A 25,298-nucleotide genomic window follows, 5' to 3' on the forward strand; every position below is an offset into this window, starting at 1 on the left:
AGATGGATGAATATCTAGCCAATATGAACATACCCACACTGAACCAAGAAGACCTAATCCAACAAGCAAACCTATTTCAAGTACTGAAATAGAAATGGTAATAAGAGACCTCCCATCTAAGAAAAGCCTAGGACCTGATAAATGCAATGCTGAATTCTCTAACGTCTTCAAAGCAGAGCTCACACCAATGATCCTTAAGCTCTTCAATGAAATTGAAAGTAAAGGCCAAACTCATTCTACGAAGCCACTATTATCCTGATCCCAAAACCACACAGAGACTCATCAAAGGAAGAGTACTATAGAGCCATTACTTTGATGAATATTGATGCAAAACTTCTCAACAAAATACTGGCCAACTGTCTTCAGCAACTTATGAAAAAATTATACACTATGATGAAATAGGATTCATCACAGTGATGCAAAGCTGGTCCAGTATATGCAAGTTAATTAATATAATTCATCACATTAAAAGGAGCAAGGATAAGAATCACAGGCTGGTCTCAGTAGATATAGGAAAGACATTTGACAAGATCCAACATCCCTTTATGCTAAATGTTCTGGAGAAACTAGGAATTCATGGAACATTCCTCAGTATAACAAAGGCTGTGTCTGACAAACCCACAGTTAGCATTATATTTGATGGCGAAAAGCTAAAGCCATTTCCTCTAAAATCATGCATGAGACAAGGATGCCCACTCTCTCCACTCCCCTTTACCAAAGTATTAGAATTCCTAGCCAGAACAGTAGGCAAGAATCAAGCATAAAGAGGATCAAAATAGGGAAAGCAGAAGTGAAATTTTCCTTCTTTGCAGATTACATGATTTTGTATTTAAAGAACCCTATGGAATCCACTCCCAACTGCCTCAAGCAGATTCAAAATTTAGGCAAGGTGGCAGGCTATAAATCAACCACCTTCCTCTATGCGAAAAATGAGAGGATTGAGGCAGGAATCAGGATAGCAATTGCTTCTGCAATAGCCACAAAGAAAATAAAGTACATAGAAATTAACTAAGAATGCAAAGGACATTTATAATGAAAACTTTAATATCCTGAAAAAGAAAATTAAAGCCGAACAAGAAAATGAAAAAAAAAACTCCCATGTTCCTGGATTGGAAGAATTCACCGCAAAAATGGCAATTTTGCCAAGGGCTATCTACAAATTCAATGCAATAACCATTAATATCCCAATGTCATTTTCTAAAGAAATAGAAGAGGCAATCCAAAATTTAATATGGAATAATGAAAGACCCCGTAGAGCAAAACCAATTCTTAGCAGAAAGAACAGCCCTAGAAGAATTTCAATATCAAACTTTAGACTCTATTTCAAAGCTAATGTAACCAAAACAGCTTGGTACTGCCCCAAGAAAAGGCCTTAAGACCAATGGAATAAAACTGAGGACCCAGATGTTAACCCACAGACCGATGACCACCTAATCTTTAATAAGGGATCCAAAAAAATAGAATGGAAGAAAGACAGCCTCTTCAACAAATGGGGGTAGCAGAACTGGTTAAGCACCTGCAGCAAACTAAAGGTGAATCCTTCTATAGTACCCTGCACCAGGATTAACTCCAGATGGAACAAAGACCTCGAGGTAAAGGCAGATAGACTGAAAAGTTAACAAGAAGGAATTGGAGATACACTTGGTCTCCTTGGCAAAGGTCAAAACTTTCTCTTTTTTCATATATTTTTATTGTAATTATTAGAAGGGGTACATTATATTCACCAGATAGAAGGTGAATTACTGCACAAACAATGATACCCTTTCTCATGTCCTGATCCTCATTTCCCTCCCCCTACCCCCACCCCTCATCCTGTTTTCCCCAGTTCCCTATCCTATTCCAAATAACCAAATAAGCATACAAACAATATATCAGATAAAACACTGTAACAATATGAGATAACGAAGGGACAGCAAAAGAGATGAGAGATAACATAGTACATTAAGGACAACAGTCACGCATTATAAAGCTTTTGTTTCTATATCCTGGAGTATTGGGGTCCTACTAGGATGTCTAGGCAGGGGGTAAGTTGGCAGTGGAGCCCACGAATAAGCCCAGGAACACAGTTTCCGGAGACCAGACTCTTGGTGCAGATATAACTTTATTTTTAAAAACGTGCTCGCTAGAATTCTACAGATGTTTAAAGATGAAGTAACACCTATACTCTTGAAGCTAATATTACTCTCATCCCCAAACCAGAGAAAGACCCAACAAAAAAGAAAACTACAGACCTATTTCTCTAATGAAGACAGACATAAAATTTCTCAATAAAATATTAGCCAACAGAATCCAGAAACAAATTTTAAAAAGTATACAATACTATCCAAGTAGGCTTCATCCCACAGATGCAAGGCTGGATTAACACTCGCAAATCAATCAATGTAATACATCACATCAATAGAGCTAAGCATAAGAATCATATGATAATTTCTCTGGACGTAGAGAAGGCATTTGACAAAATACAACACCAATTCATGTTGAAATCACAAGAAAAAATAAGAGGTACATTCCTTAAAATAATTAAAGCCATATATGAAAAACCTACAGCCAGTATTACACTAAATGGTGAAAGACTGGAACCATTCACCTTAAAATCAGGAACTAGACAGGGATGCCCACTTTCTCCACTTCTCTTCAAGATAATGCTGGACCCCTTAGCCAGAGCAATAAGGCAAGAAAAGGACATCAAAGGGATCCAGATAGGGAAAGAAATAATTAAACTATCTCTATTCGCAGATGACATGATCCTCTACTTGAGTGACCCAACAAACTCCACTCCCAAACTCCTAGAATTAATAAACTACTTTAGCAAAGTGTCAGGATACAAAATTAACCTTCAGAAGTCAGTAGCCCTCTTGTACACCAACAATACTCAGAAGACCAAATCAAGAAAATGATCCCATTCGCAATAGTCCACAAAAGAATAAAATACTTAGGAATATACTTAACCAAAGATGCAAAGGAATTATTCAATGAAAACTATAAAAGCCTAATGAAAGAAATTAAAGAGGACACTAGGAAATGGAAAGACATTCCATGCTCATGGCTCGGGAGAATCAACATAGTGAAAATGGCTATACTGCCAAAATTGATATACAAATTCAATGCAATCTCCATCAAAATCACAAATACATTTTTGTATAACTTTTTTCCATATATTTTTATTGTAATTAATAGAAGGGCTACATTACATTTGCCAGATGGAAGGTGCATTACTTCACATCCATTGATACCCTTTCTCATGTCTTCATCCCCATTTCCCTCCTCCCCACCCCACCCTCATCTTGTTTTCCCCCCTTTCCTATCCAATTTCAAATAACCAAATATGCATATATCCAATATATCAGATAACAAAGTGAAATACTGTAACAATATGAGATAACCAAGGGACAGCAAAAGAGATGAGAGATAACATAGTACATTAAGGACAACAATCACTCATTATATGGCTTTTGTTTCTATATCCTGGAGGTCCTTTCATTAGGCGTCATACTGTATGGCCTTATGTATCTAGGTTTTGCTCTATTGCAAATCTCTGCTAGAAGAGTCCAAGGTTTCTACTGATTACGGCAAATGAGGGAAACCATTGAGCCTATGTTCCTTTGAGTCTGGCTTACTTCACTTATTATGATTTTTTTCTACGTCTTTCCATTTCCTTACAAATGGGGAAATGTCGTCCCAAAGACATTCTTTACTGAAATAGAAGACACAATCCAAAGATTCATATGGAACAAGAAAAGACCTAGAATAGCCAAAACAATTCTAGGCAAAAAGAGCAATGCTGGTGGTATTACAATACCAGACTTCAAACTCTACTATAGAGCCATAATAACAAAAACCGCCTGGTATTGGCACAAAAACAGACCAGAAGATCAGTGGAACAGAATAGAAGACCCAGAAATAGAACCACATGCCTATGGTCAACTTGTATTTGACAAAGGAGCCAAAGATATACAGTGGAACAAACACAGTCTATTCAATTATTGGTGCTGGCAAAACTGGGCAGCCACATGCAGAAACCTAAAAATTGACCCTAGCCTTTCGCCATGCACAAGCATTAACTCAAAGTGGATCAAAGACCTCAATGTCAGACCAGAAACCGTGAAACTGCTACATGATAGAGTAGGAGAGACACTGGAACTCACAGGCACAGGCAAAACATTCCTGAACAGAATCCCAGGGTCACAACAGATTGGAGAGAGATGTGATAAATGGGACTACCTAAACAAAAAGTTTCTGTATAGATAAAAACAGAGTCGCAAAAGTAGAGAGACAGCCAACCAACTGGGAAAAGATATTCACCAACCATACATCTGACAAATGCTTAATATCCAGTATCTACAGGGAACTCAAGAAACTAATCCTCGCAAACCCAACAAACCATTCACTAAATGGGCAAGGGAACTAAAGAGACACTTATCAGAAGAAGAGATTAAAATGGCAGAAAAGCATATGAGAAAATGTTCATCATCTATGGTCATAACGGAAATACAAATAAAAACAACCCTAAGATATCACCTTACCCCAACAAGATTGGCCAAGATTTTTAACTCAGACAATGACAGTTGCTGGCGAGGTTGTGGAGAAAAAGGAACCCTACTACACTGCTGGTGGGAATGTAGACTAGTTCAGCCCCTCTGGAAAGTATTGTGGAGGTTTCTTAAAGAACTGAAAATTGACCTTCCCTACAATCCCTCCATACCACCTCTGGGCATCTATCCTAAACATCATGACCCAAGATATTACAAGGACACCTGCTGAGCTATGTTTATCTCTGCACTATTCACAATAGCCAGGCAATGGAAACAACCCAGATGCTCTACTGCAGATGAATGGATACAGAAAATGTGGTGTACATATATACAATGGAATTCTACATAGCCAACAGACAAGATAAAATAATGGCATTTGCAGGGAAGTGGATGTATCTAGAGCGAATCATGTTTAGTGAGACAAGTTAAGACCTAAGGAACAAAAGGCACATGGTATCCTTAATATGTGGCTCTTAGATCCAAATAGTACAACAGCGAGGACTCAATATTTGTATACCCTATGCTATGGACATGGTACTGGAAATATAAACATAACTACATAGACATAAAAAAACCTATGATTCTATAGACATAATGTTTTTTTTCATAAATTAAGAAGTATCTATGATATACAAACCCTTAGCCTAATTTTGATTATGTTCTTAAAACTAAGTGCCAGTGATTGTATATAGAGATTCCCTTTTGAACACTTGTTTGTTAAACATGTCATTTGAAATATGATGTAAAAATCACTGTTAATAAATTCTTGAATAAAAAAAAAATGTGCTCGCTAAGTACAGGTCGAGAGGTGGCTTCCATGTCATCAAATAGGGATGTCCTAAATGTGACTGTCACCCAATGGTGTCCTGAGACACGCCCCACTTGCTCCAAGTGGGAGGGGCCAAGCCCCTCTGGCTCCTGACTGCTTGTGTCACTGAGTGTGTACTTGCTGAAGCACAAGTGGCTTGCAAACAGCAGTGTTCCTGTAGATACCCCCACAATGGAGGTCCTTTCATTTAGTGTCATACTATATGGCCTTATGTATTAAACTGACTCTGCAGTGTAATGCAGTCCCATTTATCCAGACTTCCTCTGTGTTTCTGGGACTTTATTAAGAAAGATTTGCAGGTCAAAACTTTCTTAAAGAACTAGATGCAACAAATTAAAGGAAGTTTGGAAAAATTGGACTGCAGAGATATTGTGTGGCAGAGGACATAGCTTGCAAGTTAAATAGAAAGCCCACAGAGTGGGAGAAGATCTTCATTAATCATATAACAAACAAAGGCTTCATATCAAAAATGTGTCTACAGCTAGAAAAGTTGAATCTCTCCAAAACATATCTTCAAAGAAACAGCCATCCCATTAAAGAGAGACTTCTCTGAAGAAAAAATAAGAATGGCCAATAGACACATGAAGAAATGCTCAACATCTCTGGCCATAAAAGAAATGCAAATCAAAACAAATTTGAGATTCCACCTCACTCCTGATAGAATGGTCATGATCAAGAAATCCATCAACAACAGGTGCTGGAGGGGATGTGGTCAGGAGGGATCACTACTACACTGTTTGTGGGAGTGCAAACTCTTTCAACCACTATGGAAAGCAGTGTGGCAATTCCTCAAAAGACTAAACATAGAACTCCTCTATGACCCAGCAATTTCACTTCTTGCCATTTACCCAAATGACCAGAAACAAGGATATACTAAATCCATTAGCACAATGATGTTCACTGCAGCAGATGCCCTTCAGTTGATGAGTTGATCAACAAGATGTGGTTTTTATACAAAATGGATTTCTTTGCTTCCATCAACATAAAACACTGTCTTTTGTAAGGAAATGGAAAAACTTGGAAAAAATCATGTTTAGTGAAGTAAGCCAGCCCCAAAGGAACATAGGCTCAATATTTTCCCTCAATTGTTATAATTAGTACACATCTTGGACTCTCATAACAGAGGATTACAACAGCTCAAAACCTAGATACATAAAGCCATGTAGGATGAGGCTAAATGCAATAATCTCCAGGATATGGAAACAAGAGCTTTATCTGTGATTATTGTTCTAAATGTACTATGTTATTTCTCATCTCTTTTGTTGCCCCTTGGTTAATCTCATATTTTTACAGTATATGACCTTATTATTGGGTTTATTATATATAGGTTTATTTGTTTATTTGAAATAGGAAAAGGAAGGGGAGAAAACAAGATAAGGGGAGGGAATGAGGGAAGGAAATGGAGAAAAAAACATGAGAAGGGCTATCAATGTGAGAAATAATGCACCTTCTATCTGGTGAATACACCTGAAATCCCTCTATTAATTACGATTTAAAAAAAGAAAGTTTTTTATTTCTATTTCCTCAAGGTTTATTTTCATTTCATTGTCTTGGTTTTAAAGTTTTCATCACAGAGCTCCTTCACATCTTTGCATAATATCTAGATTTATTTATGTTGTTATGGGACTTGAAATCTGGGCCTGGGTGCTGTTACTGAGCTCTTCACCTTAAGGCTAGTGCTCTACAACTTAAAAAAGACACTCTCTGGGGCCGGGAATTTGGCCTAGTGGTTAAAGTGCTTGCCTGGCATGAATGAAGACCTGGGTTCGATCCCTCGGTACCACATACATAGAAAAAAGCCGGAAATGGTGCTGAGGCTCAAGTGGTAGAGCTCTAGCCTTGAGAAAGTCCAAGGACAGTGCTCAGGCCCTGAGCTCAAACCCAGGACTGGCAAAAAAAAAGACACTCTCCCAGTTTTCTGGTGGTTCATTGGAGATAAGAGTCTAACAGACTTTCACTCCTGGGCTGGCTTTGAACCAGAACCCTCAGATTTCAGCATCTTGTGTCTTACATTCTTACAAACCAATTCTGCAGGTTATCCATCCAGACAACTGGGTTACAATTTCCTATTCATTGCTGAGGAGTTGTTTCTAATAATCTCTGTAGCTGTATTTCTGAAGTTTCAGGTAAGGTAAATGAGTATTTCATATGAATTTGGTTACTTTAGGGATGGTTCATCTAACAAAAAAGTGTCCATTTGTTCTGTGAAGTATTTTATACATTAATGAATAAATTAATACATTATCAGTTCCCAGGCCATTCTACATTGTTGGTTCATAGGACAACACTATTGATGCCATGTCTGCTCTGCAAGTTTCAGATCTCCAATTAGGAAGAGATGCCATGTTCTCATGGTGGCAAGGCAGCCATTGTGGTTTAGAAATTGCTTTTTAAACTAACTTCACTGAAGGATGATTTCAGTAAAAAAGAGAAATATATACCTGTGGTTTTGCTCTGTTAACTTTTCACTTGCAGTACATAAGACTCCACTGTGTTCTATGTGCACTTCCATTCAACCAGCACTGCAGTGGTTATTTTCTTGAGTCCCCATCCTTGGTGGAGTTTTGTTTTATCTACTACAGAGGCACTAAGAGTTAAGTGATGTGGCAAGCACTATTTATTAATTGGGTTAATAAATTTATAATCCCCCTATCATTCAGGGGCTTGAATTCAGCCCCTGGACATTTGTTCCTAAGCTTTTATCTCTTCTGTTTTGACACAGTGTAGCTACAACTCCACTTCCAGCTCCTATTGTTTAACTGGACAGAAGAGTCTCATAGATTTTCCTGCCTGGACTGTCTTTGTAATGTGATCTTCAAATCTCAGTTTTCTGAATAGATAGGATTTCAGTGATGAGCTCTCAATTTCAATTTTGCAAAATCTCTACATTCTCATAGACAAGTGAGAAAAGTAAATTTCTTTTTTTGTGGAAAGATGAGTCATGATGACAAGAGCCTAGCATTTCTGACAAAGTTACAAGTTCAATAAAGGTTAGAAAAATGGCAATAATTAACTCGAATTTCTAGGTCAAGTCAGGTTAGATTTGGAAACATTTGTCCATCAGAATTGTTACAGGCAATTGGCAAGATTTTAAAGAAAATAAATGCAAAATTGAAGCAAGTAATCTGAAGAAGTTCCAAAATGCAAAATCTGAGTAATTATACTTGAGTAAATAGTAAGAAATAATATGCTTTTTTATTTATTTGAAATGGGGAAGGGAAGGGGAAAAACACGATGATTGGTAAAGGTAAGGGGATGGAAAGCTGGAAGAAAAACCTAGAAGCAGTATCAATGCTCAAAAAATAATATACCCAATACCTGATGAATGTAGCTGTACCCCCCTCCCTTTTCCAGCACCCTGACAATAAAATATAATTGAAAAAATAAGAGTGTGTTAAGGGGAAGAAAAGACTACTATAAAATATTAAAAGTATAGCATTTAGACTGTTACCTGCTTTTTTCCATATATTTTATTGTAATTAATAAAAGGGTTACATTGTATTCATCAGATAGAAGGTACATTACTTCACAAATATTGATACCCTTTCTCATGTAATGGTCTCCTTTCGCTCCCCCCCTCTCACGCTCATCCTGTTTTCCCCCTTTCCCTATCCTATTTCAGATACCCAATTAAGCATATATAAAATATATCAGATAACAAGGAGAATAGGTAGGGTTACAGGCGTGAGACTCTGTGTCCCCTTGTTATCTGCTTTTCTTGAGCACTTACAACATACTCATTGTGGGTTCTTCCATTCAGGTTTACCAAGAAACCCAGATAATTCACTAAATCTCTTCACTTATGTTCATGTGCAGGTGAGAGCATTTTATGGTAATAAAAATGTCATATCATTAGCAAGAAAAAATGGATAGAACTAGACATTAGTGTGCTAAACAAAGAAAGCCAGGTCCAGAATGACAAAGGTCACGTTTTCTCTCACATGCAGAGTACACAGAGTGTACCTATAGTATTATTTTTGCATATATATTATTATATTTGTACTTATAATACCATAAATAACATGGGCATATGAGTAACTGTATATACCTATGTGTGAATATATGTATATACTAGTGTCCTATCACTAAATCAATATGTATATATAAATACAATGTGCTTCTAATTATTGGAAAGTATGAGGTAAGAGTAGATGAAAACTAAATAAAATGATTAAGGATAAACAATACCAAAATATATTGTCTGCAGATAAGTGCATGGGGTATAATGTGCTAAACTCAGCAACGTAGAGAGATGAATCAGGAACAAAAAAAAAAGCTTAAGGAGTATTTGTACAGAAACCATTGTTTATTGCTACAGTCAAGTTTTAACAGAAAATAAATGTTAATTTTTTCTTAAAGAATTTATTAACAGTGATTTTTACATTATATTTTAAATGACAAGTTTAATGAATAAGTGTTCAAGGGGGAATCTCTATTTATAATCACTGAGACTTAGTATTTAGAACTTAATCAAAATTAGGCTAAGGGTTTGTATGTCATAGAAACATATTAATTTATGAAATAAAACATTATGTCTATAGACTCATAGGTTTTTATGTCTATATAGTTATGTTTATATTTCCATTACCATGTCCATAGCTTTGGGAATGCAGTTATTGAGTCCTCACTCTTGTACTCTTTAGATTTAATAGCCACATATTAAGGATACCAAATGCCTTTTGTTCCTTAGGTCTTGACTTGTCTCACTCAACATGGTTCGCTTAAGATTCATCCACTTCCCTGTGAATGCCATTATTTTATCTTGTCTGTTGGCTATGTAGAATTCCATTGTGTATATATACCACATTTTCTGTATCCATTCATCTGCACTAGGGCATCTGGGTTGTGTCCATCTCCTGGCTATTGTGAATAGTGCAGAGATAAACATAGCTCAGCAGGTGTCCTTGTAATATCTTGGGTCATGATGTTTAGGATAGATGCCCAGAGGTGGTATGGAGGGATTGTAGGGAAGGTCAATTTTCAGTTCTTTAAGAAACCTCCACAATACTTTCCAGAGGGGCTGAACTAGTCTACATTCCCACCAGCAGTGTAGTAGGGTTCCTTTTTCTCCACAACCTCGCCAGCAACTGTCATTGTCTGAGTTAAAAATCTTGGCCAATCTTGTTGGGGTAAGGTGATATCTTAGGGTTGTTTTTATTTGTATTTCCGTTATGACCATAGATGATGAACATTTTCTCATATGCTTTTCTGCCATTTTAATCTCTTCTTCTGATAAGTGTCTCTTTAGTTCCCTTGCCCATTTAGTGAATGGTTTGTTGGGTTTGCGAGGATTAGTTTCTTGAGTTCCCTGTAGATACTGGATATTAAGCATTTGTCAGATGTATGGTTGGTGAATATCTTTTCCCAGTTGGTTGGCTGTCTCTCTACTTTTGCGACTCTGTTTTTATCTATACAGAAACTTTTTGTTTAGGTAGTCCCATTTATCACATCTCTCTCCAATCTGTTGTGACCCTGGGATTCTGTTCAGGAATGTTTTGCCTGTGCCTGTGAGTTCCAGTGTCTCTCCTACTCTATCATGTAGCAGTTTCACGGTTTCTGGTCTGACATTGAGGTCTTTGATCCACTTTGAGTTAATGCTTGTGCATGGCGAAAGGCTAGGGTCAATTTTTAGGTTTCTGCATGTGGCTGCCCAGTTTTGCCAGCACCAATAATTGAATAGATTGTGTTTGTTCCACTGTATATCTTTGGCTCCTTTGTCAAATACAAGTTGACCATAGGCATGTGGTTCTATTTCTGGGTCTTCTATTCTGTTCCACTGATCTTCTGGTCTGTTTTTGTGCCAATACCAGGCGGTTTTTCTTATTATGGCTCTATAGTAGAGTTTGAAGTCTGGTATTGTAATACCACCAGCATTGCTCTTTTTGCCTAGAATTGTTTTGGCTATTCTAGGTCTTTTCTTGTTCCATATGAATCTTTGTATTATACCTTCTATTTCTGTAAAGAATGTCTTTGGGATTTTGATGGGGTTGCATTGAATTTATATATCAATTTTGGCAGTATAGTCATTTTCACTATGTTGGTTCTCCCTAGCCATGAGCATGGGATGTCTTTCCATTTCCTAGGGTCCTCTTTAATATCTTTCGTTAGGCTTTTATAGTTTTCATTGAATAACTCCTTCACGTCTTTGGTTAAATAGATTCCTAAGTATTTTATTCTTTTGGTGTCCTGTTGCAAATGGGATGATTTTCTTGATTTGGCCTTCTGTTTGTGTATTGTTGGTGTACAAGAAGGCTACTGACTTCTGAAGGTTAATTTTGTATCCTGCCACTTTGCTAAAGTAGTTTATTAATTCTAGGAGTTTGGGAGTGGAGTTTGTTGGGTCACTCAAGTAGAGGATCATGTCATCTGCGAATAGGGATATTTTAATTTCTCCTTTCCCTATTTGGATCCCTTTGATGTCCTTTTCTTGCCTTATTGCTCTGGCTAAGCGTTCCAGCACTATATTGAGGAGAAGTGGAGAGAGTGGGCATCCCTGTCTAGTTCGTGATTTTAAGGTGAATGGTTCCAGTCTTTCACCATTTAGTATAATACTGGCTGTAAGTTTTTCATATATGGCTTTCACTATGGCAAGCACTATTTATTAATTGGGTTGAGTATCTTTTGTAATTTATAATCCCCCTATCATTCAGGGGCTTGAATTCAGCCCCTGGACATTTGTTCCTAAGCTTTTATCTCTTCTGTTTTGACACAGTGTAGCTACAACTCCACTTCCAGCTCCTATTGTTTAACTGGACAGAAGAGTCTCATAGATTTTCCTGCCTGGACTGTCTTTGTAATGTGATCTTCAAATCTCAGTTTTCTGAATAGATAGGATTTCAGTGATGAGCTCTCAATTTCAATTTTGCAAAATCTCTACATTCTCATAGACAAGTGAGAAAAGTAAATTTCTTTTTTTGTGGAAAGATGAGTCATGATGACAAGAGCCTAGCATTTCTGACAAAGTTACAAGTTCAATAAAGGTTAGAAAAATGGCAATAATTAACTCGAATTTCTAGGTCAAGTCAGGTTAGATTTGGAAACATTTGTCCATCAGAATTGTTACAGGCAATTGGCAAGATTTTAAAGAAAATAAATGCAAAATTGAAGCAAGTAATCTGAAGAAGTTCCAAAATGCAAAATCTGAGTAATTATACTTGAGTAAATAGTAAGAAATAATATGTCATATTCATTGTGTATTCATCCAGAAACCCAGAAAATTCACTAAATCTCCCCATGGATGGTCATACTGGTGACTTATTTTTGTCTTTCATCCAGTCATCTCATATAATGACATCTCATAAAATGAGGGAATAAATCTACAATGAAGAATTTGTATTTGTTCATATGAACTCAGCATATGATTTCTTGTTCTCATGTACTGTAATGCACTCTCATTAAGTTAACCCTCCTATTAATTACATTTTCCTTTATTCCTGTACCCACCTCTTATATTTCATAAAGTATTTGAAATGCTTTCAGTAGATTCTATGTGACATCTTTAACCATAGACAATATATTTTGGTATTGTTTATCCCTAATCATTCTCTTTTGCTTTCATCTTCTCTCTCCCATATTGTCCAATAATCAGAAGCACATTATATTTATAAATATATATTGATTATACTCATAAACATATACCTATTTAGTGATAAGACAGTGGTGTATAAACACACATAGTTATATACAGTTATAGATATACTGATGTTATTTTGGGGTTATATGTACAAATATAATATTGTACATTCTATATATACACTCTGCGTACCCTGCATATCGGAGAAAACATGTGATCTTTGTCATTCTGAACCTGCCTTACTTTAACATACAAAGTCTTGTTGTACCTATTTTTTCTTGCAAATGGTATGGCATTTTTATTACCATAAAATGCTCTCACATGTACACATGTACATGTATAGATCTATGTCTATTCATTTTCTTTTATAGTTATATATATGTATATATGCACCTATAAAAGTGTCAATAGCTGTACTTATTTTGTCATCCATTGAAAAGTTAAAGGGCATCTATGCTGTCTTTATAGCTTAGCTGTTAGTAAATAATGCCACAATAAACATGAGTGTCTAATTACATTACTTCTGAGCTATTTCCAAGAGTGATTATATTATGTCATTCAATTGGTCTATTTCTAGTATTTTGAAAATCATCCATGTTGGTGTCCATAGGAGCTGCATGGATTTTCATTCCTAACAACAGTATATCATGTTTAATTTTCTGCTTATAACTTGATTTGCATCTGTCGTGTTCTGTTTTGAAATTTTATTTTTGAGTTACCATTTCATAATATGAAGGCTTTCATACTGATGTTTACATAGACACACGTGCACACACACGCTGTGTCTTTGTACATGTTTTTCTTTTTCACTCCATTCTCATTCCTGTCAACTACCTCACCCCCTTTCACAAATAATTATTTGTTTCATTTTTATCATGACACTGTCATAGATGTGTGTATGTGTGCAATATCCTTGTATTCTGTTTGCTCCACAGTATCCTGGCCTTTCTCTCGGATCCCCTTCTAAAAAGTCCTGCCTTTACATTCATGTATCTTGTCTGCTAATTACTATCACTATCATCATCAGTTTTGGTGTGAACTATACAAACAAGCAAGATGACACAGTATTTGGTATTTCAATATGTGTTTGTCACAGTCCACCTGATAATTTCCACTTTTTTTTCCACAAAAAAATTTTAATGTGAAAAGTTATCTAACAGCAGAGATAATGGCCTTCACAATTACTTTTAACATGAATCTTCTAGCCTCAAACAGAACTATAATATACATGAGAGGAAAAAAAATTGAGACAGAGTCTTGCTATGTAGCCCAGGCTGGCCTGAGACTCATGATCCTTCTGCCTCAACCTCCCAAGTGTTGGGTTAAGGTGTAGGCCACCAGGCCCAACCAGAAAAACAATACGTTATCTATTAGTAATAGGTAACAGGTATCTCATAGAGTTAGGCCCCAGTTATTTGTGAGCTAGGGTCAACTCTTGAACATAGAATAAGATCAGTGATAGCATCTCCCAAGCATCTTGCTTCATAATACCTTATCTTAAAACTGATCTTCAATCTTAGTTTAACTGTCCAACAGAACTTGTAATAAAATATTCTTTGTTGGGTTCTAGTGAGATTGTAGGGAACAACATTGAGTCAAATAATAAAAATAAAATTCCCTGTAGATTTGATTTTGGAATTTGACACAAATGTGGATTTGTGAACATAAAGACTATTAGGTATTAATGTATTATCTCTAGGAAATATGATTATAGAGGCATGGCCCTAGATCTCTTAACTTCATATAAAAACTTCAAGTAAAAAATTCAAAGGACCCATTTTTCTACAGCAAAGCTCCATCACTGCTGAGTGTTATTTTACCAAAACAATAGACTACTCCCATAACTAAGGCTTTAACTGTCAATCTATTCTCACCCACCCCCATCTTTATACACAAAAATTATGCAGGTAAATGAATTACTATGACCTTTTGAAGTATTTCACTAGACTTTTTAACCAAGAGCTATTTGTGCTTTTCAATGTGGTACCTGGAAACTATCATTTAAAATCTGTCAGTTACCTAGATCCCCTAGATTTTTTTTTATTATTAATGAACACAACATCCTTAAAACACATAGTATCAAAACTGTTAGAAAAATGTTTTAGTGCCATTACACTTAACAGTATCATAGAGTTTAAGAAAACTTTCAAATTGTACTGGCTTTTAGAATTACACACTCAAGAAAACTTTACACAGAGTTATTTCATCAACTTCATTCTCTTCAAATGCCTTTGTATCTTTACACTGATGTGTCACGTGTTAGTTCCCTGCAGCCTTTTTCATTTTGATCTTCCTTTGTAACGGATTACTGGGTTTTCAGGGGTGTGAATCATGGTTGTATAATTCACAGTGGGGAAATATCCATCAATGAGATCAAATTCATATAAACGGAGCATAGTTGACCAAATTGTCTTAATTTGAACATAAGCAAAATTTTCCCCAATACAACGATGACGCCGCTCCAAATGGACATAGGCAAACTTCTCTCCTGATGCGGGGTTATCCTGTCAGTAGCGATCAGGATTGAAATCCAGATGTTCTATCCATGAGTCTTTCAGTCTATGATTGACAGTGGGAGAAACATATACCTGATGTCCAGGAGGAATGGTATACCCTGACACCATCTGAGGAGTTTTGGCCATTCTCATCATAGTCATTATAGGAAGTCTAAGTCTTAAGGTTTCTTTTATTCAGCGATCAAGCAAATGTAAGTCCTTGAGCTGGTCATAAGTTAAGGGAGGCAGAGTCTCTCCGCAGACGGTTTTCTGTTCTAGGTAACATTTTTCTTGAAGTGTTTTGTCTCTGGCCAAAAAGAAGCCCATCCAGGCACTGGTAGTTGAGGATATATGCTGACCAGTCAAGAGCAGCCCAATAAGCATACCTGCTACTTCATCATCTGTCAAAGGCCGCCCATCCTTGTATGTAGAATCCAGTAAAGTTTGGAGAATGTCATCAATTTTCTCTGCTGCCTGCCTGAGTTTCTGGATTGATGTAGAACATATTCTTGATCTCTCGATGAGCTCTGTTCCTACGTCTGAAGCGAGGCAGAGGCAGCCATCCTGGCAGGAGCCAGGCCGCGTGGCTAAAACCTCCATCCAGATCTGCATACAGCTGGGCGACCTTCTAATTAAGTTGGCTTCTGATTTCCTTTCCATGCAAACAATGGCTAGTGGTTAAAATTATAAGTTCGGAAAGACCTTCAAATACATTTTTTTCTCCACTTCCTCCCCAACTTTGGAAATATTCCTTTGTTTCTTTTTCAATTATTGAAACATACTGTTTCAAGTGGGCTATGTTAAGGCCACTTTTTAACATTTTCTTCTGTTCCAAGAAAACCGCATTAGGCACATCATATGCAACTCCTTTTCCAAACACAGGTGTTGTGAGGCGACTGTAGACATCTTCTGCATTGAGGTCTTCATTTTTACTATTAAAAAGTAGTGCAGCATCATCACTCCCCAGAAGGTAAATAAATGTCTTGCCCACCATGGTAAAACTAAATACAGGTCCATACTTCTCAAATGCATTTTCTAGAATTCAATTGGACTTTTCCCAAAAATGTATGGTGGACTTTTCGCCCCGGGGGGCAGCGGGACCATGTGGCTGACAGCGAGGCGGAACACGAAGACCAGGCTGAGCATGAAGGCGCAGGCGACCAGCAGTGTGGAGAGCAGGTTGCCGCCTGTCAACTGCTCCATCGCCTGCTCCAGAACCGACCCTCCCGCCTGCAGGAAACCCAGTGACACCAACGCGGCGTCGGCAGCTGCTGAGGCTCCGCTTCACTCCACCAGGGACACTGGAGGCCGAGGTCGCCGCCGCTCCTCCGAAGAGATGGAGCCTGAGAAACCAGCAGATTGGGTGTTGGGAGGTGGCCCCGGCCTCCAGGTCTCCTAATTTCCACTTTTTGTAAAAAAAAATTCCTGAAAATGAATATTTTAAATTTCTTTATGGTAGAGTAGCATTTCTTTGTGCATCTAATGTTAATGTGCAGTCTTATTATATATAATAATTTGAGGGAAAAATTAGAAGTATACTAGATTTGCTTTGAGTAGTATATATAGAAAGCTTCATTTTTGGCTCAGAAAAACAAATGTGCTAGATTTTCTCATTAAAAGCTCAAGGTATTAAAAACACTGAATTGTTATTTTTTTATCCTATCCATTGTTTGTACTGTTTTCTTTTAAATTTAGCTGATTGTACATTTAAATTGCAATGAACCATAGCTATTGCTGCCTATTTCTTTTCTGCATGTTGTTTTATTGATAGTAACACTTTTTTTGGTAGCACTAGTAATTAAAATGAGAGTGTCATGTTTGCTAGCTAAGCACTCTAACACTTAATCCTATACCACTTTGCCTTTACTGGCTACAAAGCACTCCCATACTGTCTCCATTTCCCATGGATCTGAAATTACAAATATTTAGCACAATTCTCATCAGATTCCTTCTGTATATGTGCATATATGTAGGTATGTATTTATGTCAGTAATGGAGTTTAAACTCAGAGCCTGGGCACTGCCCTTTAGTTGTTTTTGCTCAGGATAGTGCTCCATATTTTGAGCCACAGTAATAATTTAGGTTTCTGGTGGTTAATGGGAGATAAGAGTCTTCTGGATTTTATTTTCTGGGCGGTCTTTGAATAACAATCTTCAGATTCCAGGCTCTTGTGTAGCCAGAAATATAGGAGTGAGCCACCATGGTCTGCAATGATACCTAATTTTATTATCCTCATAACAGTGATATAAAATCTGTCCATTTTATAAGGGCATTAGTCATGTCTCACATACAATGTACAATGCAAAATCTCTAACTCTTCCCAGAGAAGGACATTTTCAATTTCTTTTGTATTTGGCTATCTTCATGTATGTATGTGGCCCTTTCTAATTTTCCCTTCTTCACATCCTTTCAACCACTGTTTATGTTTATGAAAATCTTAGTTGGCTTTGATTATTAGAAGTTAACTTCAGTTATTGTGAACTCTCTCCCATATTTCAGTAGTCTAAATAAAATCTCTTTAAATTTAGCTCTGTGTATTTTTGGACAGACATGCAAAGAGTTCATTTCATTAAATTTTATTAAAATATTCCTTTCCTGAAAATGCACAGCAAAAGGTTGGGTTTTACGTTTCTCTCAAAGTAACAGGATCAAACTTTCACAAGTCCCTGCTGATTCAATTATGATAACTACATAGCCCAGTGACACAAAATGTTTTGAGGAATTCTGAAATGAGAATTGTGTATTACTTCATGTTTAATCAGGAGGAAGATCTGTTTGAAAATTTCAAAGGCGGAGAGAGGCAGCGGAAGATGGCAGCAGTTCAGTTTGAGTTTTTCTGAGGTCTCACCAAGATACCAGTTTTGGCAGCGTAGGGGACAGTACATACCTCAAATCGATCCTAAGTAAGCTCTAGCGAGATACAGAGACCTCAGTCACAGAGGAAAAAGGCAGAAATCCGACACAAAGAAGACAGCCCTGACTGGTGCCAGCCACTTGGAGCAACAGCTGAGACAAAGCGGCTCTTCTGAATCTGAGCAGAAGTGATGCTCAGAGCTGCTGACCCGCAGGCTGCAGACAGAGCCACACAGAGCCTGCAGGAGCCCAGAGCCAACACCTGGCTGAGCAGGGACCTGCCAGCTTCACGGAGCCGGAGAACCCAGCAATTTGTGAGTACCTCCAAGAAGTTTCCACTTCTGCTCCCTGATGGGCATTGGGAGGGAGCCCCTCCCCCACAAGCTGAGAGCAGCACCATCTTGACTACTGGCAAGTACCTGGCCAAAGCAATTGGAGCCTGAGAGGTAGTGCTGGAAACACCATCTTTCTAACTGGCAAAGTGTTTCCCAGAGATTCCTTAGCCAGAAATCTGACCTCAGCGCTGCTGAAGTCTGTCCCCTGCGCTGGCCACAGACTTGGTAACAAAACCAGCCAATCTTTGAGCTTCATTTTCCCAAACAAACAATCAGATCCGAAAAACCTCATAGACAAATCACAAGAGAAAAAGACTTTCTGAAGTGTTCGGATCCTGAATTTAGTGGAGACACAAATTTCCTATCCTTTCCTGACCCTCCCCCCCTAAAAAAATTCCTGAAGACTACCCTTTTTAAAAAATTTTTTTGTTCTTTTTTTGTTTTTGTTTTTGGGCTTTTTTCCTTTTTTTTTCTTCCACCCCTTTTTTAATCTGCATTTTTAGGTGTTCTTATTTTCTCTTTACCATCCTACCTACACCTTTTTTTTTTCTCTTTCCTCTCCCACATCCCTCTGTCACTGTGGTTGTTCCTGGAAACATAGTGACAGCTCTGGGTACAGTCTGAATACAAATGATATCTATATTGATACAGTCACCTGCTTTTTAATCTCCTGGTCTCAACCCTAGTATTTCTTTTTTTTTTCTCTTGTAAAAATGTATTGTTTGTGAAAACTCTATCAAGGTCCCCCTTCCCCGGCAAGCAGTGGCCGTTTAGATGACTTCGAGTTAGGGCCAGCTCCCGCAGTGTCTGTCCTATGTGGTTGAAGTCCAGTCATGACTCCTCAGGTCCAGGCTTAAGAGATTGTCATGGTGGCTGACCAGTCTTTGGAGAGTCGTTATCGGCAGCACATCATTTTCCTCAGCCTAGAGAAGAAAGGAGCCAACTGGGATCACTGGTTACCCAGGCCAGAAAGCTCTTCAGGGGGCTGGGTATCAGGCATCCACATCACAGTGGGCTCTGTGGTGGAGGCCTTTAGGCGACAAGGCCCCCCAGCCTCTACCTGGGCAGGCTGCACACTCTTTTGGAGTTGGGCATCTGCAAAGATTTTCTTCTCCTTGCTCTCTTCAGTGGTGGAAGGGTCTGGCAGGTGTGAAGTGGCCTCAGCAGCAGGGGTCTTGTGGAGTGCTGGCATCTGGCCCTGGCACTCCTTGCCTTCCCCTACAAGCAGCACCAGGAGTTCCTGCAGCTCCTTCTTCTTCTGCACCTTCTCCTGGGTCAGCTGCTTGACACACTCATCTTTCTCCTTACATGGCTGGTCCAGGACGTCCATCTGTTCTTTGCACAGCACTATGGGGTCGTCCAGGGCGCTGATGGGTTTGGACAGCTGGGTGCACCAGCGATGGAGGTTCCCCCACTGGACTCTGTCAACCCTAGTATTTCTTAAATAAGAGCTCACAATAGTGAGGAATCTCCCCCCACCTTTTTCTTTTTCTTTTCTTTTTTTTATTTTTTTTGTTGTTGTTTTTGCTTTTTTGTTTTTGTTTCTTGTTTCTCGGTTTTTCGTTCTGTATGTTTTTTTGTTTTTTGTACTTGTTGTTGTTTTTGTCTTACTTTGCTTTTTTTTCTTTCTTTCTTTTTAAAATTTTTCATCATTGAAATCTCCTATATCTACCTCCCTCTTTTCTCAATATATTCTTATTACCCTTCTTATTTCATAAGTTTTATCTAACCCTTTCCAAACTTTGTACTCAAATACGCTACCTGCTTATCAACTTAGGTCAGTTATCCTTACGCTATACCTTTTCTTCATTACTATAATAATCTTACACTCCTACATTATTCCTCTCGTACCTCCCCTGTTCTCTCTCATACTTTTTTCTATCTCTGGTCCTCTGTTCATCTTTCAACTCTTAAAATGCATGGATCTACACTTGATGGTTATTGAGCAGTACTGTATATCTAGGTGTTCAATTATACTCTAGATCCAGAGGGACTTAAATAAAATAGAGATTGGATTGAGAGGCTTATTGTTTTGGTCATAAATTGGTTATCAGTGGTTGTATTAGATTGGTATGTAAGTGCACAAAAAGAAAGAATGATAATACAAACCAAAAATTGTGAATATCTAGGGTCTGCCAGCTAAGAGGTCTAGGTTGGTTATAGCTCAAAAATTATAATCTTGTTTAGTATTAATCTTGCTCCCATTTTCAAATGGGCAGAACAAGAAACTCAAGAAAAATGTCAAATCAAGGAATAACATCCCCCACCCAATATAAACAGACAATGGAACAGTCACTGGCAAACCTAGAGGAGAGTCTTCCAAGTGCTATACAAATGCAATTGATAAACATCATTAATGAAAAATGTGAAAATACAAAGAAAGAGATTAGGGAGGAAGCCATAGCTAAACAAGAGGAAACTATAAACAAGGTGATATGTGAAAAAGGAGAAACCATAAAGGAGGCCATAATAAAGGTTTTTCAAAGAAAAATGGATGAATTCATAGAATCCACAAACAAAAAGGTGACTGAACTCCAGCAAATGTCCAAAGAGAATAAAGCTACTGAGCTAACCACTCAAATGGATATCAAGGAGCTAAAGAAATCCATACACGATCTAAAAGAAGAAATGCAAAGCATCAAAAATGAGCAATTAGAAACAAGGGAGATGAAAAATAAAGTAGATAGCTTTGATACCAGGTTAGACAATGCAGAAGAGAGAATTTCCAGGGCTGCAGATAATTTAGTTGTTATATAGATTTCTCAGCAGAGACCATGCATGCAAGAAGATATTGGAAGCATATATATCATGCCCTTAAGTCAAATAACTACCAACCAAGAATACTGTACCCAGCTAAGCTCTCATTCATAACTGAGGAAACAATAAAAACATTCCATTCCAGGAAAAAGCTGCAACAATATATAGCAATAAAACCAACACTACAGAGAATTCTCAAAGATGTTCTATACATAGAAAACCAAAATAAATGCAATATAGGGAAAGAAATGGCACCTAAACAGCATACCATCTAAGGACCACAAGAACTGTCAAGACACCGGCCCTAATAAAAGCTTTTAAATATGGTAGGAACTAATAAATATCTCTCAATCCTAACTCTCAATATTAATGGACTTAACGCTCCAATTAAACGGCATAGACTGTCTAGTTGGATTAAAAAGCAAGAGCCATCATTCTGCTGTCTTCAAGAGACATATCTTACCCAAAAAAACAATCATCTTTTGAAAGTGAGAGGTTGGAATAAACTCTATCAAGCTAACGGCCCCCATAAAGAGGTTGCAGATGCCATCGTCATATCAGATAAAATAGACTTCAAACTAAAATTAGTAAGAAAAGACAAAGAAGGTTACTACATACTACTAAAGGGATCTTTCCTCCAGGAAGACATAACGATCCTAAATATTTTCACACCCAATCCCGGAGCTCTGAACTTCGTCAAGCAAGCTTTACTCACACTGAAACCATACATAGATCGAAACACAGTGATTGTCGGTGATTTTAACACACCACTCTCACCTATGGACAGATCAACAAGGCAAAAACTCAACAGAGAAACCTTAGAACTGAACAACTATATAGACCAACTAGATCTAACAGGCATCTGCAGAATAGTCCACCCAGCAACAACACAATATACGTTTTTCTCAGCAGCACATGGAACATTTTCCAAAATAGACCACATCTTTGGCCATAAAACAAGCCTGGACAGATTCAGAAACACTGAAATTATTCCATGCACACTCTCAGACCACAAGGGCATCAAATTGGAACTGAACACACATCTCCACCAATGAAAACCCTGTAACTCATGGAGACTGAACAACACATTGTTGAATCACCAATGGGTCATCGATGAGATCAGAACAGAAATCCAACAGTTTATGAAATTTAACAGTAAGGAGCACACAAAATACCAACTCCTTTGGGACACAGCAAAGACAGTAAGTACTCAGAGGAAAATTTATAGCGCTGAGTGCCTACAACAAAAAGTTGGAAAAACCGCAAACCAACAAATTAATGTCTCACTTTGAGCTCCTGGAAAAAGAGCAACAAACCAACCCTAATCCCAGTAGAAGAAAGCAAATTATTAAAATCAAAGCAGAATTAAATGATTTGGAATCCAAAAGAACTATAGAAAGAATCAACAAAACAAGGAGTTGGTTCTTTGAAAGAATTAACAGAATTGACAAACCCTTAGCAAATCTTACCAAAAAAAACAAGAGAGCATATCGAAATAAACAAAACCGCAGACGTAAATGGTAATATCACAACAGAAATTATCAAGATCCAGAATATCATGAGGGAATACTTCTCAAACCTTTACACCAACAAATTTGAGAATCTAGGAGAAATGGATGAATTCCTAGCCAATATTAACATACCCACACTGAACCAAGAAGAACTAAGCCAACTCAACAGGCCTATTTCAAGCTCTGAAATAGAAATGGCAATTAGAGACCTTCTACCTAAGAAAAGCCCAGGGCCAGATGGATTCACAGCTGAATTCTATAAGGTCTTCAAAGAAGAGCTCACACCAATACTCCTCAAGCTCTTCAACGGAATTGAAAATGAAGGTTCTTTACCAAACTCTTTCTATGAAGCCAGTATAACCCTCATCCCCAAACCAGACAGAGATTCATCAAAGAAAGAGAACTATAGACCTATTTCTTTGATGAACATCGATGCAAAACTTCTCAACAAAATCCTGGCCAACCGTCTACAACAACTCATCAAAAAAATTATGATCAAACTGGATTCATCACAGGGAGGCAAAGCTGGTTCAACATATGCAAATCAATTAATATAATTCAACACATCAACAGGAGCAAGGACAAAATCACATGATTGTCTCAATAGATGTGGAAAAGGCATTTGACAAGATCCAACACCCCTTTATATTAAAAGCTCTGGAGAAACTAGGAATCCATGGAACATTCCTCAATGTAATAAAGGCTGTGTATGAGAAACCCACTGCTAGTATTACACTTAATGGTGAAAATCTAAAGCCATTCCCTCTAAAATCAGGAACGAGACAAGGATGCCCACTCTCTCCACTACTCTTTAACATAGTATTAGAATTCCTAACCAGTGCAACAAGGCAAGAAGCAAGCATAAAGGGGATCCAAGTAGGGAAAGAGGAAGTAAAACTATCCCTCTTGCAGATGACATGATTCTGTATTTAAAGAATCCTATAGACTCTACTCCAAGCTCCTTGAGCTGATTCAAAACTTTGGAAGGGTAGCAGGCTATAAAATTAACCCATAATCAACTGCCTTCCTTTACGCCAACAGTGAAAGGAATGAGGCAATAATCAGGAAATCAACTCCTTTCACAATAGCCTCAACGAAAATAAAGTACCTAGGAATTAGCTTAACTAAGAATGTAAAGGACCTTTTTGATGAAAACTTTAAAACCCTAAAAAAGGAAATTAAAGCAGAACTAAGGAAATGGAAAAACCTCCCATGCTCCTGGATTGGAAGAATCAATATTGTGAAAATGACAATCTTGCCAAGGGCTATCTACAAATTCAACTGTTGAGGGAAGGAACAGGATTCTAAATTCCTTGCCTCCCTGCTCCTGCCAATCTTTCTCCGGAGGGGGGGTTGGGGTCTGAGTTAAATTCTATTGCTTTCCCTATGTGTTTGGGGAAACGCTGTATCACTCACACCTCTGCTTTCCATCTGTGGGTGTTCCATGGTGGTGGGGAGTCCCCTCGGGTCTCCTCTGCCACCTGTGTTCCGTGTCTGGGTTCCACTGCTTGCTGTTCTGGTTCCGTGTCTGGGTTCCACTGCTTGCTGTTCTGGTTCCGTGTCTGGGTTCCCCTGCTTCCGCAGCTTGCTGGCCCGGTCCTGTGTTGGTTTCTGCAGTGGTAGGGCTGCTGGGCCGGGTGCCCTCCACTGCTGCTTTTCACCGAGCCAGCGGCGAGGGGTGGGGGAGGGGTCCTCGCATTCCAAATTCTTTGAGAAAGTTGGATGTGAGCTTTATCTGGATTTCTTTTCCGGTTTGTGTCCTTCTCCATTGCTTTTTGAGTTTGTTGTGGATTTCTTAAGATAATTGGCTCGTGGGACTCCCTGGTTCTCTCTTTTTGTGAGAGAGCTAGGCAGCGTCCCTATTGTCTCGGCGCCATCTTCAGGAATCTAAATCTTTATAGTAATATTCTGATTAGTAAATGTAGAAGAAATAATAGATTGAGTCTGAAACATTTTGTCCTGTCAGTTAGTAAAAAGTGCTAAAATTTGTTGTTAAATGTCCAGGTTTTAGAGGAATGAAAAAGAAGACAGAATTTTAAGAAATGAAATATATGTTAATAATTTTACACAAAATAAAAAACTCAATAGCCCATAATTTATGAAAAAGTAAAAAAGGCAGAGTATATAGCTGTCCCTTCAATTCCAATTCATAATTTATAAGGAATAGTAAAATCTAGATATTGATTTTCCTCACTGATGTGCTTTACGAAGTTAAAGTATGGGGCCGGGAGTTTGGCCTGGTGGTAGAGTGCTTGCCTAGCATGAATACCTGGGTTCGATTCCTTGGTACCACATACACAGCAAAAAGCCAGAAGTGGTGCTGTGGCTCAAGTGGCAGAGCCCTAGCCTTGAGAAAATTCAGGGACAGTGCTCAGGCCCTGAGCCCAAGCCCAGGACTGGCAAAAAAAAAGTT

The 25,298-nt window shown here is 38.0% G+C and overlaps 1 pseudogene; it reads right to left on the reverse strand.

The window, feature by feature from the left end:
- Positions 1 to 15,090: 15,090 nt before the first annotated feature.
- On the reverse strand, positions 15,091 to 16,669 carry LOC150055658 (lanosterol 14-alpha demethylase pseudogene; annotated as a pseudogene).
- Between the last annotated feature and the right edge of the window lie 8,629 nt (positions 16,670 to 25,298).

Source organism: Megascapheus bottae, chromosome 13, assembly GCF_031878675.1.
Source record: "Megascapheus bottae isolate mThoBot1 chromosome 13, mThoBot2.hap1, whole genome shotgun sequence".
NCBI lineage: Eukaryota > Metazoa > Chordata > Mammalia > Rodentia > Geomyidae > Megascapheus > Megascapheus bottae.